This window comes from Oryx dammah, unplaced genomic scaffold (assembly GCF_014754425.2).
Source record: "Oryx dammah isolate SB20612 unplaced genomic scaffold, SCBI_Odam_1.1 HiC_scaffold_16, whole genome shotgun sequence".
Taxonomy (NCBI): Eukaryota; Metazoa; Chordata; class Mammalia; order Artiodactyla; family Bovidae; genus Oryx; species Oryx dammah.
Genome location: NW_024070200.1, coordinates 67,078,109 through 67,089,991, shown reverse-complemented (window position 1 = coordinate 67,089,991; position 11,883 = coordinate 67,078,109).

Genomic DNA, 11,883 nt, shown 5'->3' with positions numbered 1-11,883 from the left:
GAAACACAATGAGGAACCAAAATTAGACAACTAAACTAAAGAGATTAAAAACCAATCTAGAAGAAATGAAAAGCAAACAATAACATAGAAGAGGGAAAACTAGTCTGGAAGATAGAATAATAGAAATCACCCAATCAGAACATCAGACTGAAAGACAAATGAAAAAAATAAAAGTAACATACAAAATATATGAAATAATATAAAGCATGCTAACCTAGGTTATAATAGGGGTTTTAGAGTAAAACAGAGAAGGACATCAAAAAGTTATTTGAAGAAATTATGTCTGAAAACACCAAACCAAAAGAAGAAAACAGATATCCAGGTACAAAAAGAACAGTGGGTTCAAATAAAATAAACCCAAACAAACCCATACCAAGACATATTATGATTAAAATGGTAAAAGTTAAAGAGAGTATTCTAAAGACTGCAAGAAAAAAAAAGTATTAATTAAAAGAGAACCCATATAAGACTATCAGATGGTTTTGCTAAATAATTTTTTCAGGCCAAACGCAGTGACATAATATATTCTAAGTCCAGAAAGAGAAAATCCTGATATATGTAATAATCTACCCAGCAAGACTGTCATTTAGAATAGGAGAGATAATTTCCCAGACAACCAAAAATTGAAAACAGCAATACTAAACCTCCCTAAAATAAATATTCAAAGGTTTCTCTCTGTAGAAAACAGGCAAGAATCTACAGAAAAGAAAAAATTACAATAGGAAATTCAAATATATAAAAGGATTGAAGTTCACTTAAATAATAGGTTTAAAAAAACAAAAATAATTTTATAAACAAAGTTATATCTATAATTAATGGCAAAAGAATAAACATGAAGAACTGAACAAAGAACTTATATTTTCCAAAAATCAATGGAAAAGAAGGTTTTAAATGGCAGTGAAAACATATTTATCGATAATTAATTTACATGTCAATGGACTAAATGCTCCAGTTAGCAACTGGATTTAAAACACAGAGACTGAATAAGCTGCCTACAAGAGACGCACTTTGGGGCAAATGTCACACAGATTGAAAGTGAGGGGATAGAAAAAGATATTTCATGCAAACCAAAAAGACAAGAAAATGGAAATAGCAATAATAATATCAGACAACATAGACTTTAAAATAAAGGCCGTAAAGAACGATAAAGAAGGATACTGTATAATAATAAAAGGAAATAAAATAGAGAAAAAATAGAAGACATCTACAAAACCAAGAATTGTTTTGTTAAAAATATAAACAAAACTGACTAACCACTAGCATAGCTCAAAGACCCAAATAAAGTAGTAAAGGAAAGAGGAGAAATAACAACTGTTACTGCAGAATTCCAAAATACCATAAGAGAATACTACAAACAATTATATATACACATATGTGACAACCTAGAAGAAATGAACATGTCTAAAAACATTCAGCCAACCAACACTGAATCAAGAAGAAATGCAGGCTTCCCTGATGACTCAATGGTAAAGAATCTGTCTGCAAATTAAGAGACATTGGCATTGGATTCAATCCCTAGTTCAAGAAGATCCCTCACTCTGTGGAGCAATTAAGCCCATGTGCCACAACTCCTGAGCCTGTGTTCTAAAACCTGGGAGCCAGAACTACTGAGCCCTTGTGCCACAACTACTGAAGCCCACATGCCTAGAGACCACCATCCACAAGAGAATCCACTGCAGTGAGAAGCTACTGACCACAACTGGGGAATAGTTAGGCCACTCACCACAAATAGAGAAAAGCCTACACAGCAATGAAGATACAGCAGAGCCAAAAATAAATAAATAAATAAAATTATTTTCAAAAAAGAAGAAATAGATAAAATGAACAGACCAAACAGTAGAAGTGAATTAAAAAGCAGAGACATTACTTTGCCAACAAAGGTCCATCTAGTCAAGGCTATGGTTTTTCCAGTAGTCATGTATGGATGTAAGAGTTGGACTGTGAAGAAAGCTGAGGATCGAAGAATTGATGCTTTTGAATTGTGGTGTTGGAGAAGACTTTTGAGAGTCCCTTGGACTGCAAGGAGATCCAACCAGTCCATTCTAAAGGAGACCAGTGCTGGGTGTTCATTGGAAGAACTGATGCTAAAGCTCAAACTCCAATACTTTGGCCACATCATATGAAGAGATGACTCACTGGAAAAGACTCTGATGCTGGGAGGGATTGGGGGCAGGAGGAAAGGGGGACGACAGAGGATAAGAGGGCTGAATGGCATCACTGACTTGATGGACATGAGTTTGAGTGAACTCCGGGAGTTGGTGATGGACAGGGAGGCCTGGCATGCTGCAATTCATGGGGTCGCAAAGAGTCAGACATGACTGAGCAACTGAACTGAACTGAAAAGAAAAAAAAAAAGCCCTGAAAACAGAAGTCCAGGAACAGATGATTTCACCAGGGAATTCTACCAAACACACAAAGAACTTATACCTTTCCTTCTTAGACTCTTCCAAAAAAGTAGAGGCAGAATCCACCTGCAATGCAGAAGACACTGGAAATGCAAGTCCAATCCCTGGGATAGAAAGGTCCTCTGGAGGAGGATATGGCAACCCACTCCAGTATTCTTGCCTGAAAAATCCCATGGACAGAGGAGCCTGGCAGGCTACAGTCCAAATGGGTCACAGAGAGTTGGACACAACTTGTCAACTAAGCACAAACACCCAAAGTAATCTATAGATTTAATGTGATTCCTATCAAATTACCCATTTTACTTTCACAGAACTAAAACAAATCTTAAAATTTATTTTTTTCATCATAATTTATAGGTTTTACTATGCTATGTTGGAAAAATACAGTGCTTCAGAATATGGGAGATATTTGAGAAGTTTCAGCCCTTAACTAATTGAAAAGACTAAGTAATGTGGCAATATTCTTCTCAGATACCATGTTTTTTATTCTTTTTCTTAATTTATTTATTTTAATTGGAGGCTAATTACTTTACAATATTGTATTGGTTTTGCCATAAATTTTATTTTTAAAAAATCCATAAAAGAACCAGAATTGCCAAAGCAATTCCGAGGAAAATGAACAAAGCAGAAGGCATAACCCTCCCAGACTTCAGACAATACTACAAAGTTACAGTAATCAAGACAACATGATATTTGTACAAAAACAAACATATTGATTAATGGAACAGAGTAGAGAGCCCAGAAATGAACTGAGACAGCTGTGTACAATTAATCTTCAATAAAGGAGACAGGAATAAAGAACAGAGGAGTCTTTTCACCAAGCAGTGTTGCAAAAGGTAGACAGCCCCATGTAAATTAATGAAGTTAGAACATTTCCTCACACCATATACAAAAATAAACTCAAAATTGCTTAAAAACGTAAATGTAACACATGACATCATAAAATTTCTGGAAGAAAGCAAATGCAAACAATTCTCTGATATAAATTGTACCAGTGTTTTCATAGGTCAATCTCTAAAGGCAATAGAATAAAAGTAAAAAAAAATAAACAAAATGGACCTAATCAAACTTATAAGCTTTTGCACAGAAAAGGGAACCATAAACAAAATGAAAAAAATAGCTAAGAATGGAAGAAAATATTGCAACTAATGTGACAAACAAGGGTTTAACTGCCAAAATACGTGAACAACCCATACAACTCAATAACAAAAAATAAGACAACCCAATTGAAAAATGGTAGAACACCTAAATAGACATTCCTCCAAAAAAAAGAAAATACAGATAACCAATAGGCATTTGATAAGATACTCAGCCTTGCTAATTGTTAGAGAAATGAAAATCAAAACCACAATGAGGTATTACCTCACAATTGTCATAATAGCCATCATTAAAAAGTCTACAAATAACAAATGCTCTAGAGGGTGGGGAGAAGAAAGAACCCTCCTACACTGTTGGTGGCATTTTAAATTGGTGCAGCCATAATGGAAAACAGTATGGAGGTTCCTAAAGAAATATAGAGTTACCGTATGACCCACCAATCTCTCTCCTAAACATATATCCAGAGTAAACTCTAGTTTGGAAACATACATGCACTGCAATACTTATATCAGCAGTATTTGCAATATTCAAGACATGCAAGCAACCTATATGTCTATTGACAGATGAATGGATAACAAAAATCTGGTGTATATGTATCAGAATACTACTCAGCCATTGTTTAGTTGCTAAGTCTTGTCTGGCTCTTTTTGCAACCCCATGAACCATAGCCCACCAGGCTCCTCTGTCCATGGGATTTCACAGGCAAGAATACTGGAGTGTGTTGCCATTTTCTTCTCCAGATGTCTTTCTAACCCAGGGATAAAACCCACATCTCCTGTACTGACAGGCATATCCTTTAAGCTACTAGGGAAGTATACATATTTAAATACTACTTAGCCATAAACGAGAATAAAATAATGACACTTGCAGCAACATGGATAGATCTAGAGATTATCATACTCAGTGAAGTAAGTCACAATCAGAAAAACAAATATCATGTGATATCACTTATGTGATTTATGTCATATCTGAATGGTCTAGTGGTTTTCCCTAATTTCTTCAATTTAAGTCTGATTTTGACAATAAGTTCATGATCTGAGCCACAGTCAGCTCCCAGTCTTGCTTTTGCTGACTGTATGGAGCTTCTCCATTTTTGGCTGCAAAGAATATAATCAATTGAATTTCGGTGTTGACCATCTGGTAACAGAAATGGTATGGACCTAACAACAACAGAAAATATCAAGAAGAGATGGCAAAAATACACATAAGAACTGTACAAAAAAGATCTTCACAACCCACATAAGCATGATGGTATGATCACTCACCTAGAACCAGACATCCATCCTGGAATGTGAAGTTAAGTGGGCCTTAGGAAGCATCACTATGAACAAAGCTAGTGGAGGTGATGGAATTGGTTGAGCTATTTTAAATCCTAAAAGATGATGCTGTGAAAGTGCTGCACTCAATATGCCAGCCAATTTGGAAAACTCAGCAGTGGCCACCACAGGACTGGAAAAGGTTGTTTTTCATTCCAATCCTAAACAAAGACAATGCCAAAGAATGCTCAGACTACTGCACAATTACATTCATCTCACATGCTAGTAAAGTAATGCTCAAAATTCTCCAAGACAAGCTTAAACAATACATGAACCGTGAACTTTTGTGATATCAATAGGGGTGACGGCCAAGAGAACCCCATGTCCGAGGCCAGGGGTGACAGCCAAGAGGAGCTACCCCACGTCCGAGCCCAGGGATGGTGGCCGGGAGGAGTTACCCCGTGTCCAAGGTCAGGGGCGGCATCCGAGGCCAGGGGTGGAGGCTGGGAGGAGCAATCCCACACCCAAGGCCAGGGGCGGTGACCAGGAGGAGCAACTCCACGTCCAAGGAGCAGTGGCTGCGCGGGCACAGGAGGGCCTAGAGAAGCCATCCCATGTTGAAGGTCAGGAATGGTGGCAGTGAGGAGATACCCCTCATCCAAGGTAAGGAGCAGTGGCTGCGCTTTGCTGGAGCAGCCGTGAAGAGATATCCCACACCCAAGGTAAGAAAAACCCAAGTAAGATGGTAGGTGTTGCAAGAGGGCATCAGAGGCCAGACACAATGAAACCATACTCACAGAAAACTGGTCAATATAATCACACTAGGACCACAGCCTTGTCTAACTCAATGAACCTAAGCCATGTGCTCAGGGCAACCCAAGACGGGCGGGTCATGGTGGACAGGTCTAACAGAATGTGGTCCACTGGAGAAGGGAGTGGCAAACCACTTCAGTATTCTTGCCTTGAGAACCCCATGAACAGTATGAAAAGGCAAAATGGTAAGATACTGAAAGAGGAACTCCCCAGGTCAGTAGGTGCCCAATATGCTACTGGCGATCAGTGGAGAAATAACTCCAGAAAGAATGAAGGGATGGAGCCAAAGCAAAAACAATACCCAGCTGTGGATATGACTGGTGATGGAAGCAAGGTCCAATGCTGTAAAGAGCAATATTGCATAGGAACCTGGAATGTCAGGTCCATGAATCAAGGCAAATTGGAAGTGGTCAAACAAGAGATGGCAAGAGTGAATGTCGACATTCTAGGAATCAGCAAACTAAAATAGACTGGAATGGGTGAATTTAACTCAGATGACCATTATATCTACTACTGCAGGCAGGAATCCCTCAGAAGAAATGGAATAGCCATCATGGTCAACAAAAGAGTCCAAAATGCAGTTCTTGGATGCAATCTCAAAAATGACAGAATGATCTCTGTTCATCTCCAAGGCAAACCATTCAATATCACAGTAATCCAAGTCTATGCCCCAATCAGTAATGCTGAAGAAGCTGAAGTTGAACGGTTCTATGAAGACCTACAAGATCTTTTAGAACTAACACCCAAAAAAGATGTTCTTTTCATTATAGGGGACTGGAATGCAAAAGTAGGAAGTCAAGAAACACCTGGAGTAACAGGCAAATTTGGCCTTGGAATGCAGAATGAGGCAGGGCAAAGACTAATAGAGTTTTGCCAAGAAAATGCACTGGTCATAGCAGACACCCTCTTCCAACAACACAAGAGAAGACTCTACACATGGACATCACCAGATGGTCAACACCGAAATCAGATTGATTCTATTCTTTGCAGCCAAAGATGGAGAAGCTCTATACAGTCAACAAAAACAAGATCAGGAGCTGACTGTGGCTCCGATCATGAACTACTTATTACCAAATTCAGACTCAAATTGAAGAAAGTAGGGAAAAGCACTAGACCATTCAGGTATGACCTAAATCAAATCTCTTATGATTATACAGTGGAAGTGAGAAATAGATTTAAAGGACTAGATCTGATAGAGTGCCTGATGAACTATGGGATGAGGTTTGTGACATTGTACAGGAGACAGGGATCAAGACCATCCCCATGGAAAAGAAATGCAAAATAGAAAAATGGCTGTCTCGGGAGGCCTTAGAAATAGCTTTGAAAAGAATAGAAGTGAAAAGCAAAGGAGAAAAGGAAAGATATAAGCATCTGAATACAGAGTTCCAAAGAATAGCAAGAAGAGATAAGAAACCCTTCTTCAGTGATCAGTGCAAAGAAATAGAGGAAGAGAACAGAATGGGAAAGACTAGAGATCTCTTCAAGAAAATTAGAGATACCAAGGGAACATTTCATGCAAAGATGGGCTCGATAGAGGACAGAAATGGTATGAACCTAACAGAAGCAGAAGATATTAAGAAGAGGTGGCAAGAATACACAGAAGAACTGTACAAAAAGATCTTCACGACCTGGATAATCACGATGCTGTGATCACTCACCTAGAGCCAGACATCCTGGAATGTGAAGTCAAGTGGGCCTTAGAAAGCATCACTATGAACAAAGCTAGTGGAGGTGATGGCATTCCAGTTGAGTTATTTCAAATCCTGAAAGATGATGCTGTTAAAAATGCTGCACTCAATATGCCAGCAAATTTGGAAAACTCGGCAGTGGCCACAGGACTGGAAAAGGTCAGTTTTCATTCCAATCCCAAAGAAAGGCAATGCCAAAGAATGCTCAAACTACCACACAATTGCACTTATCTCACACACTAGTAATGCTCAAAATTCTCCAAGCCAGGCTTCAGCAATATGTGAACCGTGAACTTCCTGATGTTCAAGCTGGTTTTAGAAAAGGCAGAGGAACCAGAGATCAAATTTCCAACATCCACTGGATCATGGAAAAAGCCAGAGAGTTCCAGAAAAACATCTATTTCTGCTTTATTGACTATGCCAAAGCCTTTGACTGTGTGGATCACAATAAACTGTGGAAAATTCTGAGAGTGATCGGAATACCAGACCACCTGACCTGCCTCTAGAGAAATCTGTATGTGGGCCAGGAAGCAACAGTCAGAACTGGACATGGAACAACAGACTGGTTCCAAATAGGAAAAGGAGTATTTCAAGGCTGTATATTGTCACCCTGCTTATTTAACTTATATGCAGAGTACATCATGAGAAACGCTGGACTAGAAGAAACACAAGCTGGAATCAAGATTGCCAGGAGAAATATCAATCACCTCAGATATGCAGATGACACCACCCTTATGGCAGAAAGTGAAGAGGAACTAAAAAGCTTCTTGATGAAAATGAAAGAGGAGAGTGAAAAAGTTGGCTTAAAGCTCAACATTCAGAAAACGAAGATCAGGGCATCTGGTCCCATCACTTCATGGAAAATAGATGGGGAACCAGTGGAAACAGTGTCAGACTTTATTTTGGGGGGCTCCAAAATCACTGCAGATGGTGATTGCTGCCATGAAATTAAAAGACGCTTAGAAGAAAAGTTATGATCAACCTAGATAGCATATTCAAAAGCAGAGACATTTATTTGCTGACTAAGGTCTGTCTAGTCAAGGCTATGGTTTTTCCAATGGTCATGTATGGATGCAAGAGTTGGACTGTGAAGAAAGCTGAGCGCCGAAGAATTGATGCTTTTGAACTGTGGTGTTGAAGAAGACTCTTGAGGGTCCCTTGGACTGCAAGGAGATCCAACCAGTTCATTCTGAAGGAGACCAGCCCTGGGATTTCTTTGGAAGGAATGATGCTAAAGCTGAAACTCTAGTACTTTGGTCACCTCATGCAAAGAATTGACTCACTGAAAAGACTTTGATGCTGGGAGGGATTGGGGGCAGGAGGAGAAGGGGATGACAGAGGAGGAGCTGGCTGGATGGCATCACTGACTCGATGGACGTGAGTCTGAGTGAACTCCGGGAGTTGGTGATGGACAGGGAGGTCTGGCGTGCTGCGATTCATGGGATTGCAAAGAGTTGGACACAACTGAGCAACTGAACTGAACTGAACTGCACATGTGAGGTTGTTGATATTTCTCCCAGAAATCTTGATTACAGCTTGTGAGTCATCCAGTCCTGCATTTCACATGACTTAGTCTCCATATAAGTTAAATAACCAGAGTGACAATATACAGCCTTGATGTACTCCTTTCCCCATTTTGAACTAGTCCATATTTGCTTCTAAGTGTTGCTTCTTTTCCTCCATAAAGATTTCTCAGGAGGCAGTAAGGTGGTCTGATATTCCCATCTCTTTAAGAATTCTCCAGTTTGTTGTGATCCACACAAAGACTTTAGCATAGTCAATGAAACAGAAGTACATGGTTTTTAGCATTTCCCTCACTTTTTCTACAATTTAGCAGGTGTTGGTAATTTGATAGGGTTCCTTTGCCTTTTCTGAAGCCAGCTTGTACATCTGGAAGTTCTCAGTTCACATACTGCTGAAACCTATCACCCGTGGTGGATTCATGTCAATGTATGGCAAAACCAATACAGAATTGTAAAGTAAAATAAAAAATAAATTATTTAAAAAAAAAGAATTTTGAGCATAGTCTTCCTAGCATGTGAAATGAGTGCAACAGTATAGTAACTTGAACATTTTTTGGCATTGTCTATCTTCAGAACTGGAATGAAAACTGACATTTTCCAGTCCCATGGCTACTGCTGAGTTTTCCGAATTTGTTGGCATACTGAGTGCAGCATTTTAACAGCATAATCTTGTAGGATGTTAAATAGCTCAGCTGGAATTCTGTCACCTCCACTAGCTATGTTGTAGTAATGTTTCCTTATGCCCTCTTGACTGCACACTCCTAGGTGTCTGGCTCTAGTTGAGTGATCACACCATCATGGTTATCTGGGTCATTAAGAACTTTTTTGTACAGTTCTTTCATGTATTCTTACCACCTCTTCTTAATCTCTTCTGTTTCTGTTAGATCCTTGCTGTTTCTAACCTTTACTGTGCCCATCTTTTTATATGCATAGAAAATGGAGTATTACTCAGCCATTAAAAAGAATGAAACAGTGCCATTTGCAGCAACATGGATGGACCCAGAGATGATCACACTAAGCAAAGTTAACCAGAAAAAGAAAGACAAATACCGTCTAATATTATATGTGGAATCTAAACCATGACACAAACCAACTGAGCTACACAATAGAAATAGACTTTCAGGCATAGCGAATAGACTTAGGATTGTGAAGGTGTAGAGGGCTCAGGAAGGTAAAGATTGGAACTTTGGGATTAGCAGACGCAAACGAGTGTGTACTGTACTATGCTAAGCTGCTTCAGTCATGTCCAACAACTTGTGATACTATGGACTGTAGCCCATCAGGCTCCTCTGTCCGTGGGATTCTCCAGGCAAAAATACTGTAGTCGGATGCAATGCCCTCTTCCAGAGGATCTTCCCGATCTAGGGATTGAACTCATGTCTCATTTCTCCTGCATTGGCAGGTGGGTTCTTTACTACTAGTGCTACCTGGGAATATATAAGATGTAAAAAACAGCAAGGTCCTACTGTTACAGCACAGGGAACTATATTCAATATCCTGTGATAAACCTTAATTGTAAATGAATATAAAAAAGAATATATCTGTATAACTGATTAATTTTGCTATACAGCAGAAATGAATAGAACATTTTAAATCTACTATATTTCAATAATTTTTAAAAGGTGAATACAGATTTTAAGTGTACAGAACAAGAAAAGGAAAGAACATTCAGGCAGAAAAGAAAATTTTCAAGTATAATGAGGCCAAAAGGAGCATGGCACACAGACAAATTCCAAAGGAATCAAATTGTCCTGTTCATAGCATTGTAAATTAAGGTTTTAGAGGAGCAGATGGGATCAAACAGGTAGGGTAGACTGATGTCATTTTACCTCCATTTAATTAGGAGAAACTAAGGAATCATAATGTAGGAAAAGGTCTAATAATATTTTTCACCTTTAGGGTGGTACTACTTATATGCTAAATTGTGCCTAATTTTGGAAAGGGAAGATGGCTAATAGGAAATATTTGCATGTGTACAAGCAAAATTTAAATGGCAACCATGTGGCATGCACTTTGTTACATTTAGTGGATGAATAGATGAAGGAAAAATATGGGTTTCCTGTCATCAGTGGAGATCAGATAAATGAATAGGCAATAAAATTTGAGGCGGTGACAGGGTTCAGGACACATTAATCCAAAATACAGTAAGTAACCCTGGCATACTGAGTATCTTAAGCTGCAGTAATTTGAGAAAGGGAAGAGGACTTTCTGACCTTCTACCACAAAAGAGGTGATAAGAGGGCTCCAGTGAGAGGTTCCCTCCCTATACTTAGAAGAAAGAAACATTCTTACCTCTGAAGTCAGAGAGACACCAAGTGGAATGAATAGGCCTTGCTAAGTTTCCTTTGGTTTACTACACTTAGCTCATATCCTTTTGTCTTATATTTTCCCATGACATTCCATTCTTCTTCAAACCTCCTGTAAAAACACTCAGGTTTAACCATTTATATTCATTTCCTTATGAAGGCTCCTGTATCATGTAAAACATAAATAAATTTGTATATTTTTCTCTTGCTAATCAATCTTGTGTTACAGAGCCCCTGTGGAGAACCTAGAAGAGTAGAAAAAAATCCTTTCTTCCTCTCCTGCAGTAGAAATGCTGTAATTCAGATTGTGCACAGCATTGGAGGATTTCAGAGAATATAACACCATGCAGTCTAGATTTAAGTGGTATGGGCAGGCTTCCTGGAGGAAGCAAACTGTGACTAGAGACATGAAGTATAGTTAGCAGAAACTTACAGAAGGTGATCAGGGAAGACAAAAAGTGGGATTCCTGTTCAAGATAGTAACAGGCTATGAACAAATGACAAAATATTTGAGGTACTATAGGTAGAGAATATTTCATCTACTTGACAAGTTGAAAACATACACTGGGGCTAAATTTTGAGGGTTCAATTCAGTTCAGTCACTCAGTCGTGTCCAGTAAATGTCATTTCAGTTACTTGAATTTTTAATTTTATTTTTATTTGGAGAATAATTGCTTTACAATATCGTGTTAGTTTCTACCATACAACAACGTGAATTGACTTTATGTTGTTCTTTTCTTATGCATTCATTAGCTACATCTGACATCTCCCTGTTGTGACTGTAAATTGAAATA